The following is a 16,965-nucleotide window of genomic DNA, read 5'->3' as shown; positions in this document are numbered from 1 at the left end:
TCAGTCATCCACGCACACATCATCAGGGCCCGATAGAAGTACATAAGAATATATGAGGAAGGCGGAAGCATGGCAGATTAACAGATTGCAAAACATTAGCCAAGAGCACTCACGGGTGAAAACTTGCCTTCAGGGAATGACATTCTTTCCACCATGTGTGGAATGTTCTGAGGGTTAAAACTCTTATGATTTTAAATATAGATATGGCAAACAACGTGTTATTGTGTACGCTAACCACAAATGACAGGAATCTGCCGGAGTCAACGGCTTTGCGGTTCTTTCTGTCCTCATACCGGAACCAGCGACTTCCGACGTCTTGTGTAAGTAGGCACACTTTAAGCTAGAACCTTGCAGGGGGGCCAGTGGCGCAATGGATAACGCGTCTGACTACGGATCAGAAGATTCTAGGTTCGACTCCTGGCTGGCTCGAAACCCTTTTGACACCTAGTCATCTTGCAACTGACATGCCAACCAATTCTTCAAACTTTCTCCCATCACAATTACGTACTCGGAAAACCTCCCTCACCTTGCTCGTTGTTTTGTTGCCCCACAGGGCAATCCTACCTCTCGCGCAGCTCGGAAGGACCCTTCGGAGGCGATCACAGGAACGTTCACACGCTAACATTTTCTCGTTTCCATCTCCTACCGCAAATGTGCAGAAAGGATCACATAGAGACACCTCTACACAGTTTCAAATCAAAGAGGCTTTAACAAAAAAGAAGAGGAGGAGGAGGAAGAACAAGAAGAAAGAAAAAGAAAGAAAGAAAGAAAGAAAGAAAGAGAGAGAGAGAGAGAGAAAGAAAGAAAGAAAGAAAGAAAGAAAGAAAGAAAGAAAGAAAGAAAGAAAGAAAAAGAAAGAAAGAAAAGAAAAGAAAAAAGAAAAAGAAAGAAAAAATGTGGCTGGCTCTATGAGTGTCTTCACCAATATTATTCTCACTGGGTTACCCCTCACCCTCTTCCTAACAGAAGGAGAAGAGGCTTTGACTGAGGAAACGTCAAATCCAGAAAGGCCAGGGTTGTGGCGACCGGATAGCGGAGCTGGTCCTGACTCCCACGCACTAGATTCAAGGTCGCAGCTTTGCTTCCCAGCACCGCGACTTCCAGAAGAGCGCTCGTTGGGCAATTCCAAAATGAAGGCGTAAGGTAAGTAACGTGTTGACTTCTTTTCAAGCAACCTGAGCTGCAGGTCTCAACTAGAAACGTGTAACGAGTAACCACCTCGGGTGGTAAGGAGTAAAACTTCCCCTGGCCCGTACGGGGATCGAACCCGCGACCTTGGCGTTATTAGCACCACGCTCTAACCAACTGAGCTAACCGGCCACGACGGAAAGCGACTTTTCGCTTAAAACTTTTCACCACTCTTCTCCCGCAGTACCTCTGCAGAAAGGCAAACATTTGCTTTTCACAGTCTTCAGATAGCTAGCTGCTCCGTGGGGAACCCAGCAAAGATCCGCTGTGCCCTCTGCACAGAAAGCCAAACTCGGACAGCAGCCCTTTGGACCAAAGGAAGCCTTGGATTGTACGGCGCCAGGCAAGGAACTGGGACACAAGTCTCACGTCCAATCCGCCTTGGTCTTTGAGACACGGCTGGTTTTAAAGGGCAAGAACAAAGACACTGGGATTCATCACCCACGTCTGACATTTCTGAATCACAGCTTCAGGAGGCAGGATGTTTCCGGTTTACCGTTCTCTGGTCAGGTGGGCCATGGCTCGGGGATCGGTTAGCTCAACTTGCCCTGGAGGAACAAACTGACTTTGGACGCTGGTGATAATAGCGACAACAGCACTTTTAGTACATTAACGATGTTATCCACAACAGCAATTTTAGTCTCACTCTGGTTGATCGGTGTTCAGGTGGCACAGAACTGAGGTCCAGAGAGGACAAGAAAGGACTGCCTGGCAGACCAGTGGGCATTTCCCCCTCTCCGTCCCTCGGTTTCCATCGGTCAGACGCTGCCCGGCACAGAATGGGCAGCTGCCAGAGTTCAAGTGCACCGAGTCCCGGTTCCTTTTCTGCGGTCGTTTTCTGGCGCCCAAGAGATGGTGATCCCAGAACTTCCCAAGGTCACATAAACTCAGGACAAAATCGAGCAATTTTTCAGAAATCCGCTGCACCCGGACGCTGCCTAAAATACCTGTCCTGCCTTTGGGAAGGAATTCTTCGCTTAAGGGTAGTATTTGCCTGGTGTGACTCTCTGACTTTAGTATCATTGGTTTTGAAAGAAAAGCGCAGTAACCTTGATCATTTCCTTCAAGAGAAAAGCCATTCAGTGTGGCCGAGCCTGGGCAAGCCAGGAAGTCTTTTCTCTTAGACACAGCAGTGGAGGGGGTGGGGGAAATAACGAGAGGCAGCAAGAGCAAGTTTCCGTAGTGTAGTGGTTATCACGTTCGCCTCACACGCGAAAGGTCCCCGGTTCGAAACCGGGCGGAAACACCTCTCCTCGTCGGGGTTTGCATTTTGAACCACCCTCCCGAATCTCGCAGGAACCTTCCGAGAAACCAGCTCCGTGAGGAGGCTCCCGAACGCCCACCAAATCTCATCCGGGAACCTGGGGGACTCCGCGACCATCGACAATCCGACCCGCCGGAACAGCCTTCGTGCACCACATTCCATCTTGCATGACAGAGCCTGCGCTCACTCCTAGCTCAGGGGAGGACTGCCGGGCATTTACACAGCAGCAAAAACACTTGCATGGGTTCCCCGGGCCGTTGGCCGCAGCTTCCTGCAAAACCTTCAGCTTCCTCTTTCACGTCTAGGAATAAGACTGAAAACCAACATGCCTTCTTTTCCGTCGGTTTTCTTTTAAGAGAAAGCGTCTCATTCTTCTTAGTAAGGGTGGAAAGCAACACCACCACCAAACTTCTCTTAATGGAAATGACACTATCATTCGGAACTTAACATTTTGGGGGGGGGGGGGGCGGGGAACGCACAAGAAGCACAGAAGAAGGGAATGACGCCCCTGAGCCTGACGGCCGGTTAGCTCAGTTGGTTAGAGCGTGGTGCTAATAACGCCAAGGTCGCGGGTTCGATCCCCGTACGGGCCAATCTCTTTGCTTTCCCCTTCGCAAGAAGGCCGCCTGCCCTTTTCCGAGGAGGGAACTGCCTTCTTACCCTACAGAGACCTGGGAATACTGGAGAGTATTCTCTAGCATCTTTCAAATCTACCGCCCTCACGCAGCTTTTATCCACTCATTGCCCAGCTCACCACAGCTTCAACATTTTTCCAGGCAGGCACTGACTGTTCTTTCCTTCCGGACCAATGGCTGAGAACAGAGAGCCGTGCAGGGCCAGAGGGCACAAGAGTGGGAGCCCAAAGGGGGGTGGGGGTGGCGAGTGGAAAAGATTACTGGCAACCTTTTGTTCAAAGCTTATTCGATTTTAAATTGTCTTTCCAAAGTAGTTGCGCAGTCAACGTCCTTTCTCAGATCCTCAAGCGGTACAAAGTAAAGAGGCGTTCTTCGAAGGTCGTTCTTTCCATGCCTCCGAAGACTCTGACAGCCGACATGGCCCTGTGAGGAAGGACCACGCAAGGTGGACTCTTCAGGATACTTCCTCTCCCTACATGTCTGCAGCACTTTGATCACTTTCAGGAGGAAATACAACACACAGACCCTTTTTCTTTTTCTTCTTCTTCTTCTTTCTTTCTTCTTCTTCTTTCAGATTCGATTCCTTAGAAAGACGGGCGTCTCGCATCCTTGCTTCTGACTTGAAAGGACAGTTCAATACCGTGGTTACTTCTCTGATCTTTGCGCGGAGTCCCTCCCCAGCCTCGTACAGTTGCCATACCTGAGTGTGCTGACCAGTGCTAAGCTCCACGTGGAGTACTTTCTGGAGGTTTCCCTTCTCACGGCTCTCTCCTTGCAGGTATTCTGTCCTGCCAACTCTAGCTGTCTTGGTCTCCTGGACTATCCACCCTGTCACTTCAACTCAGGGAGTTCAGGAGCCTCCGCCTGGGTTCCTGCTGGGTGCACTGGGGCCTGGAAACTCTCTCAAGGCAGTAAGAACTAGGGTGCAGTCCTAGATCTCACCTCAGTTCCCAGCAAAATTGCTCATTCCTTTTTTTTCTGTCAGGGATTACCATCCTTTGTTGCCTGACGTTTGGTGTTCTGAAAAGTGTTTCGTCTATTTTGCCAGGTTTTGGTTCTCTCAGGCAGGAGGGTGTATCTGATCCTGGTGATTTGGTCTTGGCTGGAAACAGACCTTTCTGCTCTTTGGAGGAGCAAGCCGGGGAAGCTGAGGCCTCTTCAATTCGTGCCGTGGGTTGCAGGCTCTGGGTGAGCAGAGAGGGGCGGGTTGGTTAGCCCAACGGCCTGTCTTAGGGCAGTTGGCGTTGCCTTTCTGGGAGACGCGGGGCCTCGTGTTGCTTGTGGCAAGCAGTGTGGGCAAATATTGGACCGGGGCTCCCGGCTCCGACTGGGCCAACCTGTCTGGAGGGTTGAGGCTACAGGCCTCAGCCCCGGTGAGATGGTCTTCTCCAGTGTGCGAGTGTGAGTCTGTGTGTGTGAGTGTGTGTGTGTGTGTGTGTGTGTGTGTGTGGACGGGTGTGTGTCTGTGTGTGTGTGCCAGGGCTGGTTGGGGGAGAGGAGGGCTCCTGTGGGAGAGCAGGGCCTGAGTCCGGGGGTGCTGAGGGGCCAATGCCACCAAAACGGGCATTCGGAACTCTGTCTCGCTGGCAGGCTGAAAGTAGGAGTTTTCTGATGAGGGGGTGAGAGCCTTGGAGGGTGTGGGATCCCTGCACTCTTTCTTTGTCGCCGCCCTGCTGTCACCTGCAGGGCATGGGAGCACCCACCTGCTCCATCAGTGCCTCCCCGTGGGTGAATTCTGGTCACCCTCCTTGGTGGCCTGGTGATGATCGCCACTTGGTGCAGCCTCAGAGGCCGAGACTGGATGAATCAATGGGGCCCACCCAGCACCCGAGTCCACCTGGGTGACCCCGCTCAGTGCTTCCCTCCCGTGCTGCCTCTAGTCCCCTTTCTTTCTCTCCCCCACCCTTCCTTCTCGCCTTTCCATTAGGTTATTACACCTCTGTGGTACCCTCTTCCCAACACTACTTGGCTAAAGTATATTTTAGATACCTTACAATGTACATAGCTTATGTGTACACTGAGCTGATAAAGTTTGCCAATGTATCCTACTCCCATGTGACCACCACCCAGATGGAGATTGAGAACATTCCCATTAGGCCAGAAAATCACCTTATGCCCCCTTACCAGTCAACATTGCATCCTGCAAGCTGATCGCTGTCTGATTTCTAGCACCAGATAGCTTGCCTGCTCTTAAACTTCATAGAAGTGGAATCATATAGCATATCCTATTGTGAGGCTTTGGTTTGGTTGGTCCAGCATGTTATTTCTGAGAGCGATTTGAGTCCTTACACGTACGATAAGCCACAGAAGTTTGTTCTTATTGCTGGGAAGTTTATTCTTTCGATTTTGTAAACAAACCAAAATTCATCTATGCATACAAGGAAACGAGACATAGCTCATGGTATTCATAGTTGGGAAAATGGCAGCCCGCGGGCAGAGCCTGCCAGCAGAGTGGCGCAGCGGGAGCGTGCTGGGCCCATAACCCAGAGGTCGATGGATCGAAACCATCCTCTGCTAGGCTTGCCTTTTGTAACGCCCAGTTCGCTCCTGGATCGCAGGCACAGCACAGCACCAAGAAGTTTCCTCAACTTGCAGATGCACCTTCTTCTGTGATCACTGCTAGAACCCATTACCAACCCTTACCTGACCGGTATAAACGGCTAAGCCTTGCCCTTTTCCCTTTCTTTTCTCTTTCCTTTTGCCCCGGGGGGCGGGGGGCGGGGGGGGGGGGGGAGCAAAATCCGGCCTCCTCTCTCACTTCAAAAGAGAGGCAAATCTCTGGCCCCTCTTACCCGAGGATGGTTGACAGATTTACCGTTCATTTCCAATGCATCAGCGTTATTTCTTCCAGGGAACGAAGTACACACTTGACTCCAGTTAGGGTTTTATATTTTCTTTACACGCGAAAGAAAAACCTTTTATTTCCCCTTGATTCCTGCCTGATGACTGTGTTGCAGCTTTACTTGCGCGCGAGTCTCCTACCCTTTGTCGCCTCTTTTTTCGCTCCTGTGCGTGATTTATCAAACTTAGATCAAATTTATGCGAATGTTTTGTGAATCCTTTTTGAAAGCGATGCATGTTGCCATTACCGTGAAGACGCCATTCGAGGGCGCTTTATGGGAAAAACGGAAGCTAATATCTTGTCGAGTATCTGGAAGGTAATAAACGATCTGAGCAAGGCAGTAGGAGGTGGGAGGAAGTGAAGCAGGAAAAGCTGTACAGTGCACAATTCCTTCCTTATCTGCCACATAATTTTAACCTAATGCTATGTATTTTTATGCTCACTTACCCACTGCTGCCTCTATGCAATAGAAAGTATTTACATTAATTGGAGTCTAACTTTGTTATTTCCCGTGACTATAAATGTTTGTTTTTTTACCCCTGGCTTGAATTACCGTCACATTTAGTAGTAGCATTCAGTAAAAGACATAATTTTGATAAGCAATTTATTATATATTTAAAGTAGAATTTCATTGGAAATACATCTTTCAGTGAATATTTTCCCATTAATTCACGCGTTTGTGGATGAAAACTTCTTATGGGGAGGAAAGGGAGAGGAGGAGGAGGAATGAGTAGAGAATGAAGACAGGTGAAATGAAGGCAGCAGGGACGACCAGAGTGTCGACAATGAAGAATGAGAAGATTATGGATCTTGGGGAGAATAGGAAAAATTTCACCGTGACTGGAAGGCAAAGTGAGTACTGAGGAAGGATGACAAGGCTGGAGACACGAGCAGGTTAAAACATTATCAAGGTGCGAAAGGTTCCCCCAGAGGAAGGCTCTGTGTGAAAAGTCTCTTTAAAAATTCTCTTTAAAAAATTATCGTAAAATGACTGCAGTTTGAAAAGCGGTACTGCACAGAAAGATCAAAATGTTAAAGCTTTACCAAAATTAAGACTTTTAAAAAGTACTCAAAAGACCAATCTAATGTAAGACGAGGTGGCCGAGTGGTTAAGGCGATGGACTGCTAATCCATTGTGCTATGCACGCGTGGGTTCGAATCCCATCCTCGTCGAGCCTTACAGTGGTGGGTAAGCGCGGTTTTCGCTGACAAACGAATTAATTGCACACTGTATAACTTTTCCTGCTTCACTTCCTCCCACCTTCTACTCCCTTTGGCCAGATAGTTTCATTACCTTCTCGGATACTTGAGTATTCTTGAATGCCGGGCTGGGTACAATTGCTCTCTACTCTTAATATCAATTACTGCTTATCTTCTCAGGTCCCACACATGGAAGTGCTGTGGCCTCATAGGAAAGGTGTCTTCAAGGTGCAACCGTCCCCCACGCCCCAGCGCCCTTTCATCACATTGTGGCACAAACTGCAGAGCGAAAGAACCCAAAGGTTTGGTCAGAACCTGCCGATTCCCTCCTCTGAACAATTTACAAGGTAAACAGGCAAAGGAAGTTGAAGAATGTTGATTTAGTGGGCCTCCAAATAAGAACATCTTAGAAGCAACAAGCAAAGGAAGAGAACAGGTCCCCCCACCGCCACTTTCACCTTAATTTCTATTTTTCCATGTGATTTTTAAAGATTCTCATTATTTAGGATGCTTGCTGCTTGGAGAAATTTATAGTTTCTTGTCGTAATGGAAGGACTCATTGAAGAGTAATATCACTAAAACCGTTTCCGCAAAAAAAGGAAATTTTTTTTTCCTAAGACTTCCACGGGTGTGTTTCCCCCAGCTGGATCGCGATGCACAAATCTTTTGATTTTAACGTATTCGATTGCTTTTAGCCTGTCATTTCACACTTAACAGCTTTGCTTCCGTTTTTCCCATAAAGCGCCCTCGAATGGCGTCTTCACGGTAATGGCAACATGCATCGCTTTCAAAAAGGATTCACAAAACATTCGCATAAATTTGATCTAAGTTTGATAAATCACGCACAGGAGCGAAAAAAGAGGCGACAAAGGGTAGGAGACTCGCGCGCAAGTAAAGCTGCAACACAGTCATCAGGCAGGAATCAAGGGGAAATAAAAGGTTTTTCTTTCGCGTGTAAAGAAAATATAAAACCCTAACTGGAGTCAAGTGTGTACTTCGTTCCCTGGAAGAAATAACGCTGATGCATTGGAAATGAACGGTAAATCTGTCAACCATCCTCGGGTAAGAGGGGCCAGAGATTTGCCTCTCTTTTGAAGTGAGAGAGGAGGCCGGATTTTGCTCCCCCCCCCCCCCCCCGCCCCCCGCCCCCCGGGGCAAAAGGAAAGAGAAAAGAAAGGGAAAAGGGCAAGGCTTAGCCGTTTATACCGGTCAGGTAAGGGTTGGTAATGGGTTCTAGCAGTGATCACAGAAGAAGGTGCATCTGCAAGTTGAGGAAACTTCTTGGTGCTGTGCTGTGCCTGCGATCCAGGAGCGAACTGGGCGTTACAAAAGGCAAGCCTAGCAGAGGATGGTTTCGATCCATCGACCTCTGGGTTATGGGCCCAGCACGCTCCCGCTGCGCCACTCTGCTGGCAGGCTCTGCCCGCGGGCTGCCATTTTCCCAACTATGAATACCATGAGCTATGTCTCGTTTCCTTGTATGCATAGATGAATTTTGGTTTGTTTACAAAATCGAAAGAATAAACTTCCCAGCAATAAGAACAAACTTCTGTGGCTTATCGTACGTGTAAGGACTCAAATCGCTCTCAGAAATAACATGCTGGACCAACCAAACCAAAGCCTCACAATAGGATATGCTATATGATTCCACTTCTATGAAGTTTAAGAGCAGGCAAGCTATCTGGTGCTAGAAATCAGACAGCGATCAGCTTGCAGGATGCAATGTTGACTGGTAAGGGGGCATAAGGTGATTTTCTGGCCTAATGGGAATGTTCTCAATCTCCATCTGGGTGGTGGTCACATGGGAGTAGGATACATTGGCAAACTTTATCAGCTCAGTGTACACATAAGCTATGTACATTGTAAGGTATCTAAAATATACTTTAGCCAAGTAGTGTTGGGAAGAGGGTACCACAGAGGTGTAATAACCTAATGGAAAGGCGAGAAGGAAGGGTGGGGGAGAGAAAGAAAGGGGACTAGAGGCAGCACGGGAGGGAAGCACTGAGCGGGGTCACCCAGGTGGACTCGGGTGCTGGGTGGGCCCCATTGATTCATCCAGTCTCGGCCTCTGAGGCTGCACCAAGTGGCGATCATCACCAGGCCACCAAGGAGGGTGACCAGAATTCACCCACGGGGAGGCACTGATGGAGCAGGTGGGTGCTCCCATGCCCTGCAGGTGACAGCAGGGCGGCGACAAAGAAAGAGTGCAGGGATCCCACACCCTCCAAGGCTCTCACCCCCTCATCAGAAAACTCCTACTTTCAGCCTGCCAGCGAGACAGAGTTCCGAATGCCCGTTTTGGTGGCATTGGCCCCTCAGCACCCCCGGACTCAGGCCCTGCTCTCCCACAGGAGCCCTCCTCTCCCCCAACCAGCCCTGGCACACACACACAGACACACACCCGTCCACACACACACACACACACACACACACACACTCACACACACAGACTCACACTCGCACACTGGAGAAGACCATCTCACCGGGGCTGAGGCCTGTAGCCTCAACCCTCCAGACAGGTTGGCCCAGTCGGAGCCGGGAGCCCCGGTCCAATATTTGCCCACACTGCTTGCCACAAGCAACACGAGGCCCCGCGTCTCCCAGAAAGGCAACGCCAACTGCCCTAAGACAGGCCGTTGGGCTAACCAACCCGCCCCTCTCTGCTCACCCAGAGCCTGCAACCCACGGCACGAATTGAAGAGGCCTCAGCTTCCCCGGCTTGCTCCTCCAAAGAGCAGAAAGGTCTGTTTCCAGCCAAGACCAAATCACCAGGATCAGATACACCCTCCTGCCTGAGAGAACCAAAACCTGGCAAAATAGACGAAACACTTTTCAGAACACCAAACGTCAGGCAACAAAGGATGGTAATCCCTGACAGAAAAAAAAGGAATGAGCAATTTTGCTGGGAACTGAGGTGAGATCTAGGACTGCACCCTAGTTCTTACTGCCTTGAGAGAGTTTCCAGGCCCCAGTGCACCCAGCAGGAACCCAGGCGGAGGCTCCTGAACTCCCTGAGTTGAAGTGACAGGGTGGATAGTCCAGGAGACCAAGACAGCTAGAGTTGGCAGGACAGAATACCTGCAAGGAGAGAGCCGTGAGAAGGGAAACCTCCAGAAAGTACTCCACGTGGAGCTTAGCACTGGTCAGCACACTCAGGTATGGCAACTGTACGAGGCTGGGGAGGGACTCCGCGCAAAGATCAGAGAAGTAACCACGGTATTGAACTGTCCTTTCAAGTCAGAAGCAAGGATGCGAGACGCCCGTCTTTCTAAGGAATCGAATCTGAAAGAAGAAGAAGAAAGAAAGAAGAAGAAGAAGAAAAAGAAAAAGGGTCTGTGTGTTGTATTTCCTCCTGAAAGTGATCAAAGTGCTGCAGACATGTAGGGAGAGGAAGTATCCTGAAGAGTCCACCTTGCGTGGTCCTTCCTCACAGGGCCATGTCGGCTGTCAGAGTCTTCGGAGGCATGGAAAGAACGACCTTCGAAGAACGCCTCTTTACTTTGTACCGCTTGAGGATCTGAGAAAGGACGTTGACTGCGCAACTACTTTGGAAAGACAATTTAAAATCGAATAAGCTTTGAACAAAAGGTTGCCAGTAATCTTTTCCACTCGCCACCCCCACCCCCCTTTGGGCTCCCACTCTTGTGCCCTCTGGCCCTGCACGGCTCTCTGTTCTCAGCCATTGGTCCGGAAGGAAAGAACAGTCAGTGCCTGCCTGGAAAAATGTTGAAGCTGTGGTGAGCTGGGCAATGAGTGGATAAAAGCTGCGTGAGGGCGGTAGATTTGAAAGATGCTAGAGAATACTCTCCAGTATTCCCAGGTCTCTGTAGGGTAAGAAGGCAGTTCCCTCCTCGGAAAAGGGCAGGCGGCCTTCTTGCGAAGGGGAAAGCAAAGAGATTGGCCCGTACGGGGATCGAACCCGCGACCTTGGCGTTATTAGCACCACGCTCTAACCAACTGAGCTAACCGGCCGTCAGGCTCAGGGGCGTCATTCCCTTCTTCTGTGCTTCTTGTGCGTTCCCCGCCCCCCCCCCCCCCAAAATGTTAAGTTCCGAATGATAGTGTCATTTCCATTAAGAGAAGTTTGGTGGTGGTGTTGCTTTCCACCCTTACTAAGAAGAATGAGACGCTTTCTCTTAAAAGAAAACCGACGGAAAAGAAGGCATGTTGGTTTTCAGTCTTATTCCTAGACGTGAAAGAGGAAGCTGAAGGTTTTGCAGGAAGCTGCGGCCAACGGCCCGGGGAACCCATGCAAGTGTTTTTGCTGCTGTGTAAATGCCCGGCAGTCCTCCCCTGAGCTAGGAGTGAGCGCAGGCTCTGTCATGCAAGATGGAATGTGGTGCACGAAGGCTGTTCCGGCGGGTCGGATTGTCGATGGTCGCGGAGTCCCCCAGGTTCCCGGATGAGATTTGGTGGGCGTTCGGGAGCCTCCTCACGGAGCTGGTTTCTCGGAAGGTTCCTGCGAGATTCGGGAGGGTGGTTCAAAATGCAAACCCCGACGAGGAGAGGTGTTTCCGCCCGGTTTCGAACCGGGGACCTTTCGCGTGTGAGGCGAACGTGATAACCACTACACTACGGAAACTTGCTCTTGCTGCCTCTCGTTATTTCCCCCACCCCCTCCACTGCTGTGTCTAAGAGAAAAGACTTCCTGGCTTGCCCAGGCTCGGCCACACTGAATGGCTTTTCTCTTGAAGGAAATGATCAAGGTTACTGCGCTTTTCTTTCAAAACCAATGATACTAAAGTCAGAGAGTCACACCAGGCAAATACTACCCTTAAGCGAAGAATTCCTTCCCAAAGGCAGGACAGGTATTTTAGGCAGCGTCCGGGTGCAGCGGATTTCTGAAAAATTGCTCGATTTTGTCCTGAGTTTATGTGACCTTGGGAAGTTCTGGGATCACCATCTCTTGGGCGCCAGAAAACGACCGCAGAAAAGGAACCGGGACTCGGTGCACTTGAACTCTGGCAGCTGCCCATTCTGTGCCGGGCAGCGTCTGACCGATGGAAACCGAGGGACGGAGAGGGGGAAATGCCCACTGGTCTGCCAGGCAGTCCTTTCTTGTCCTCTCTGGACCTCAGTTCTGTGCCACCTGAACACCGATCAACCAGAGTGAGACTAAAATTGCTGTTGTGGATAACATCGTTAATGTACTAAAAGTGCTGTTGTCGCTATTATCACCAGCGTCCAAAGTCAGTTTGTTCCTCCAGGGCAAGTTGAGCTAACCGATCCCCGAGCCATGGCCCACCTGACCAGAGAACGGTAAACCGGAAACATCCTGCCTCCTGAAGCTGTGATTCAGAAATGTCAGACGTGGGTGATGAATCCCAGTGTCTTTGTTCTTGCCCTTTAAAACCAGCCGTGTCTCAAAGACCAAGGCGGATTGGACGTGAGACTTGTGTCCCAGTTCCTTGCCTGGCGCCGTACAATCCAAGGCTTCCTTTGGTCCAAAGGGCTGCTGTCCGAGTTTGGCTTTCTGTGCAGAGGGCACAGCGGATCTTTGCTGGGTTCCCCACGGAGCAGCTAGCTATCTGAAGACTGTGAAAAGCAAATGTTTGCCTTTCTGCAGAGGTACTGCGGGAGAAGAGTGGTGAAAAGTTTTAAGCGAAAAGTCGCTTTCCGTCGTGGCCGGTTAGCTCAGTTGGTTAGAGCGTGGTGCTAATAACGCCAAGGTCGCGGGTTCGATCCCCGTACGGGCCAGGGGAAGTTTTACTCCTTACCACCCGAGGTGGTTACTCGTTACACGTTTCTAGTTGAGACCTGCAGCTCAGGTTGCTTGAAAAGAAGTCAACACGTTACTTACCTTACGCCTTCATTTTGGAATTGCCCAACGAGCGCTCTTCTGGAAGTCGCGGTGCTGGGAAGCAAAGCTGCGACCTTGAATCTAGTGCGTGGGAGTCAGGACCAGCTCCGCTATCCGGTCGCCACAACCCTGGCCTTTCTGGATTTGACGTTTCCTCAGTCAAAGCCTCTTCTCCTTCTGTTAGGAAGAGGGTGAGGGGTAACCCAGTGAGAATAATATTGGTGAAGACACTCATAGAGCCAGCCACATTTTTTCTTTCTTTTTCTTTTTTCTTTTCTTTTCTTTCTTTCTTTTTCTTTCTTTCTTTCTTTCTTTCTTTCTTTCTTTCTTTCTTTCTTTCTTTCTTTCTTTCTTTCTTTCTTCTCTCTCTCTCTCTCTTTCTTTCTTTCTTTCTTTCTTTCTTTTTCTTTCTTCTTGTTCTTCCTCCTCCTCCTCTTCTTTTTTGTTAAAGCCTCTTTGATTTGAAACTGTGTAGAGGTGTCTCTATGTGATCCTTTCTGCACATTTGCGGTAGGAGATGGAAACGAGAAAATGTTAGCGTGTGAACGTTCCTGTGATCGCCTCCGAAGGGTCCTTCCGAGCTGCGCGAGAGGTAGGATTGCCCTGTGGGGCAACAAAACAACGAGCAAGGTGAGGGAGGTTTTCCGAGTACGTAATTGTGATGGGAGAAAGTTTGAAGAATTGGTTGGCATGTCAGTTGCAAGATGACTAGGTGTCAAAAGGGTTTCGAGCCAGCCAGGAGTCGAACCTAGAATCTTCTGATCCGTAGTCAGACGCGTTATCCATTGCGCCACTGGCCCCCCTGCAAGGTTCTAGCTTAAAGTGTGCCTACTTACACAAGACGTCGGAAGTCGCTGGTTCCGGTATGAGGACAGAAAGAACCGCAAAGCCGTTGACTCCGGCAGATTCCTGTCATTTGTGGTTAGCGTACACAATAACACGTTGTTTGCCATATCTATATTTAAAATCATAAGAGTTTTAACCCTCAGAACATTCCACACATGGTGGAAAGAATGTCATTCCCTGAAGGCAAGTTTTCACCCGTGAGTGCTCTTGGCTAATGTTTTGCAATCTGTTAATCTGCCATGCTTCCGCCTTCCTCATATATTCTTATGTACTTCTATCGGGCCCTGATGATGTGTGCGTGGATGACTGATGACTGCCCTGTATTCTCTTTAATTAAGTGTGATAAAATAAAGTACATTTACTTGGTTTGGAAATGCATTTGGCTGTCAGAATCACATCTTTTCCTCTTAGACCGTTAAAAGCGTAATACTCACTAAGAGGGAGAATCACGGCCAAGTTCTGTGATAAATCATGCATCGGATAAAAGCATGCAAAGGTCAACAGTAAAGGCAAAAAGAGGCAAGAATTGAGTCAAGGTACACACATTGCAGAAGTCAAATTTGAGATAGAATGTTGGAATTTAGGAACTGATTTAATACCACACACATTTCAAACAGACAGATAGGCTCTCTTTAGATAATTTGGTTATTTGTTTATTTTAGTTTTCAAATTAGGCAAAAGAGACACCTTGAAATGTACAATTGCCTCGAGAGAAGGATCTTCGCTGTTGAGGGCGAGACACGGTATAGTAATGTTCTCGACCGTACACAAGATTCTCGGAATCCAGAACGCAACGCTTTCTCATCCCAACTTTGCCACCTTTTGCCTAACTGGCCTTTGCGATAAAAGAGAGGTGTACAGTGCTGCCAGGGATGTGAAGATTTACTTAGGAAGATTTGGGGAAGTTTTATCTAAGGGAGTAACGATGGAGGTCAAGTTTCAAGGTTGAGGAGATGTTCACTATGTGTAGAGAAGTAGTTGAGGTAGAGCAGGTAATATGTGCCCACGTCCCTGGGAAACAAGAGGAACTGCTTGCAAGTAGGACAGTGTGGTTGGGAGAGAGGGGGCAGTGAGGTATGAAATGAAGCTGAAGACATAGGAGTGGCCACGGAGAGGATTTCAGGCCATAATCTGAAGGGTCACATAATAAAATGGCCACCAGATGTCTAGGTGATAGGCAACTCTTTTAGAAACACTGCTTTCTGCCTGTCACACCTTTGTCCTCTCAAAGTTCACAGAATCTGAGATCTAGTCTGACCTACTCTAAGCAAAAGCCAGCTAAAATTGCCCCAAACATTTGAGAAAACTCAGGCATTCAGATGATGTGACTCCCCTTAGTCCACGAGGGACAGCAACGGTGGTCCCTGTAGAGAGGAAGTACTACTAGCATTGGCGTTCCAGGAAGGGAGGCTTTTAATCTTTATCTTTAAAACAGACATTTCTACTTCTGGTAATGCACACCCCTCCCTCCCCCCCCCCCCTTTTCTAACGGAAAACGCAGATGTAAAAGGTCTGTTTCATAGGTCGCAAAACAGGCTGTTCTAGCTAGCGTTGTGTTAGTTAAATCATATGTGAGCCAGAATGAATTCCCCATACCTTAACATGTGAATATTTCTTCCACAACCCTCAAGTAGAAATACTACATGCGGAGCTACGTATTTTTTTTCCAATTAAAAAAAAAAGTGCCTAAAACACACACACACCAGGCTCAATAGACCATCAAAACATTTCCCCCTCTCCTTTCTCACGTTTGAGAAATCCCTCGCGCAGCCCCGCAAATCCAGAGCGCGCTGTTCATGGTCCTGACTCCGGGAAGAGTCGGCCTCCCGGGTTGCAACGCGGACCACCTGGGCTTGCCGGGCCGCACCTTGAGTTGAGCTGGATGCCGAGTCCCTGACAGGTCCGAGAGGAGCCGCTGCCGGCCTAGAAACCCTGCCCGCGAGGGCCCCACGCCCCATTCCGTGCATGTCTGTCCCACGGCCTTGTCTCTAAACACCCACGCAGGGAAACCCACACTAACCCCACTCTTCTGTGCCTCAAGGCAATTGCCTTTTGAGCCCACGGAAGCGACAGGTCTCTGCGCCCAAAGGACAACTCGTGGCAGCGAGCGGCCACCCCTCCCAGGCAAGCCTGGGTGGGTGATGCGGGTCGGGCTAAGGATCCCGGCGCGCAGCCCGGGCTTCCGGAAAGCGGGCGCCTTGGCGTTGACCGCGTTGTGAAAGAAAACACTTGAGCCGAGAGACTCGGATCCAGGCGGACTACGGACCAAGTCCCTGGGGGTGCTGATGCGGGTACGAACGCGGACCCCGGGAACTGGGGGGGGGGGGGGGGGGAGGGGAAGGAAAAGTTAAGCAACGGTCTTTGCCGGACGCAAGATCTCTGTGTCGTTTCTGGGGACAGGAAACTTCTGATTCATTTCCTCCATCCCCTCCTCTATTCCTTTCCATCGTCACCACACACAAATTTTATATTGAAGGTTCTTGAAAATATTTCTGGCAAAGAAAAAAAAAAATGCCGGAGATGGAAGACATCTGGAAAGGTCACCTTTTGTTTCTCCTTTGTTTGTTTTACATTCTTGTTTGTCTGATTGCGTTCATTCATCTGTTCACTGGTAATTGCGGTAGGCATACCTCGATTGCTTACTGGCCATTTGCTTGCATTTCAAATCGTGTGCCTTTAGGCCAACAGTGAGAGGGAAAACAACAAAGCCTGTCGAAGAAAGTTTAGCAAAATACTCCATGCCCTTGAGCTGAGCAACTGTATGTTAGACAGGACATAATAGGCACTAAGCATACAGGAAAGATTGCTACACTGTACCTCACAAAAACTGAACACCTTTCTCCTCACAAGTCCGTTAAGAGAGAAAAACAGTAGCCACAGGCTGGAAGGAGATACTCATAATTCACACATTGTAAAGGTGCTGGAGCCCGAGGAACCTAAAGAAATGTTACAATACAGTTAAGTCCTTTGATGAGATGCAGGTCTGAGCAGTGCTGCTGTGAGGGTAAGTTGGAAAGCTTCTGTTTCCAAGTCGGGCACCTTAGAGAGGGCAGCAAGGTAGTACGGAAATATTTGTACCTGTCGGTGGAGTAACAAAAGCCTGCGCGGAGCACTGTTTCCGCCCGGTTTCGAACCGGGGACCTTTCGCGTGTAAGGCGAACGTGCTGACCACTACACTACGGAAACACGA

The 16,965-nt window shown here is 49.3% G+C and overlaps 12 non-coding genes across 12 annotated transcripts; 6 read left to right on the top strand and 6 right to left on the bottom strand.

Moving 5' to 3' along the window:
• Positions 1–356: 356 nt before the first annotated feature.
• Positions 357–429, top strand: TRNAR-ACG (transfer RNA arginine (anticodon ACG)). The gene has a single exon. It is a non-coding gene; the product is annotated as a tRNA-Arg (tRNA).
• An 817-nt stretch (positions 430–1,246) lies between these two features.
• On the bottom strand, positions 1,247–1,320 carry TRNAI-AAU (transfer RNA isoleucine (anticodon AAU)). Its single transcript has one exon. It is a non-coding gene; the product is annotated as a tRNA-Ile (tRNA).
• Positions 1,321–2,361: 1,041 nt separating this feature from the next.
• On the top strand, positions 2,362–2,434 carry TRNAV-CAC (transfer RNA valine (anticodon CAC)). The gene has a single exon. It is a non-coding gene; the product is annotated as a tRNA-Val (tRNA).
• A 537-nt stretch (positions 2,435–2,971) lies between these two features.
• On the top strand, positions 2,972–3,045 carry TRNAI-AAU (transfer RNA isoleucine (anticodon AAU)). The gene has a single exon. It is a non-coding gene; the product is annotated as a tRNA-Ile (tRNA).
• A 2,487-nt stretch (positions 3,046–5,532) lies between these two features.
• On the top strand, positions 5,533–5,604 carry TRNAM-CAU (transfer RNA methionine (anticodon CAU)). Its single transcript has one exon. It is a non-coding gene; the product is annotated as a tRNA-Met (tRNA).
• A 1,416-nt stretch (positions 5,605–7,020) lies between these two features.
• TRNAS-GCU (transfer RNA serine (anticodon GCU)) lies at positions 7,021–7,102 on the top strand. Its single transcript has one exon. It is a non-coding gene; the product is annotated as a tRNA-Ser (tRNA).
• A 1,366-nt stretch (positions 7,103–8,468) lies between these two features.
• On the bottom strand, positions 8,469–8,540 carry TRNAM-CAU (transfer RNA methionine (anticodon CAU)). The gene has a single exon. It is a non-coding gene; the product is annotated as a tRNA-Met (tRNA).
• Positions 8,541–11,027: 2,487 nt separating this feature from the next.
• Positions 11,028–11,101, bottom strand: TRNAI-AAU (transfer RNA isoleucine (anticodon AAU)). The gene has a single exon. It is a non-coding gene; the product is annotated as a tRNA-Ile (tRNA).
• Positions 11,102–11,638: 537 nt separating this feature from the next.
• Positions 11,639–11,711, bottom strand: TRNAV-CAC (transfer RNA valine (anticodon CAC)). The gene has a single exon. It is a non-coding gene; the product is annotated as a tRNA-Val (tRNA).
• Positions 11,712–12,752: 1,041 nt separating this feature from the next.
• TRNAI-AAU (transfer RNA isoleucine (anticodon AAU)) lies at positions 12,753–12,826 on the top strand. Its single transcript has one exon. It is a non-coding gene; the product is annotated as a tRNA-Ile (tRNA).
• An 830-nt stretch (positions 12,827–13,656) lies between these two features.
• On the bottom strand, positions 13,657–13,729 carry TRNAR-ACG (transfer RNA arginine (anticodon ACG)). The gene has a single exon. It is a non-coding gene; the product is annotated as a tRNA-Arg (tRNA).
• A 3,159-nt stretch (positions 13,730–16,888) lies between these two features.
• Positions 16,889–16,961, bottom strand: TRNAV-UAC (transfer RNA valine (anticodon UAC)). The gene has a single exon. It is a non-coding gene; the product is annotated as a tRNA-Val (tRNA).
• Between the last annotated feature and the right edge of the window lie 4 nt (positions 16,962–16,965).

This window comes from Hippopotamus amphibius, chromosome 11 (genome assembly GCF_030028045.1).
Source record: "Hippopotamus amphibius kiboko isolate mHipAmp2 chromosome 11, mHipAmp2.hap2, whole genome shotgun sequence".
Lineage (NCBI taxonomy): Eukaryota > Metazoa > Chordata > Mammalia > Artiodactyla > Hippopotamidae > Hippopotamus > Hippopotamus amphibius.
This window is presented reverse-complemented; position numbering and strand designations above follow the sequence as displayed.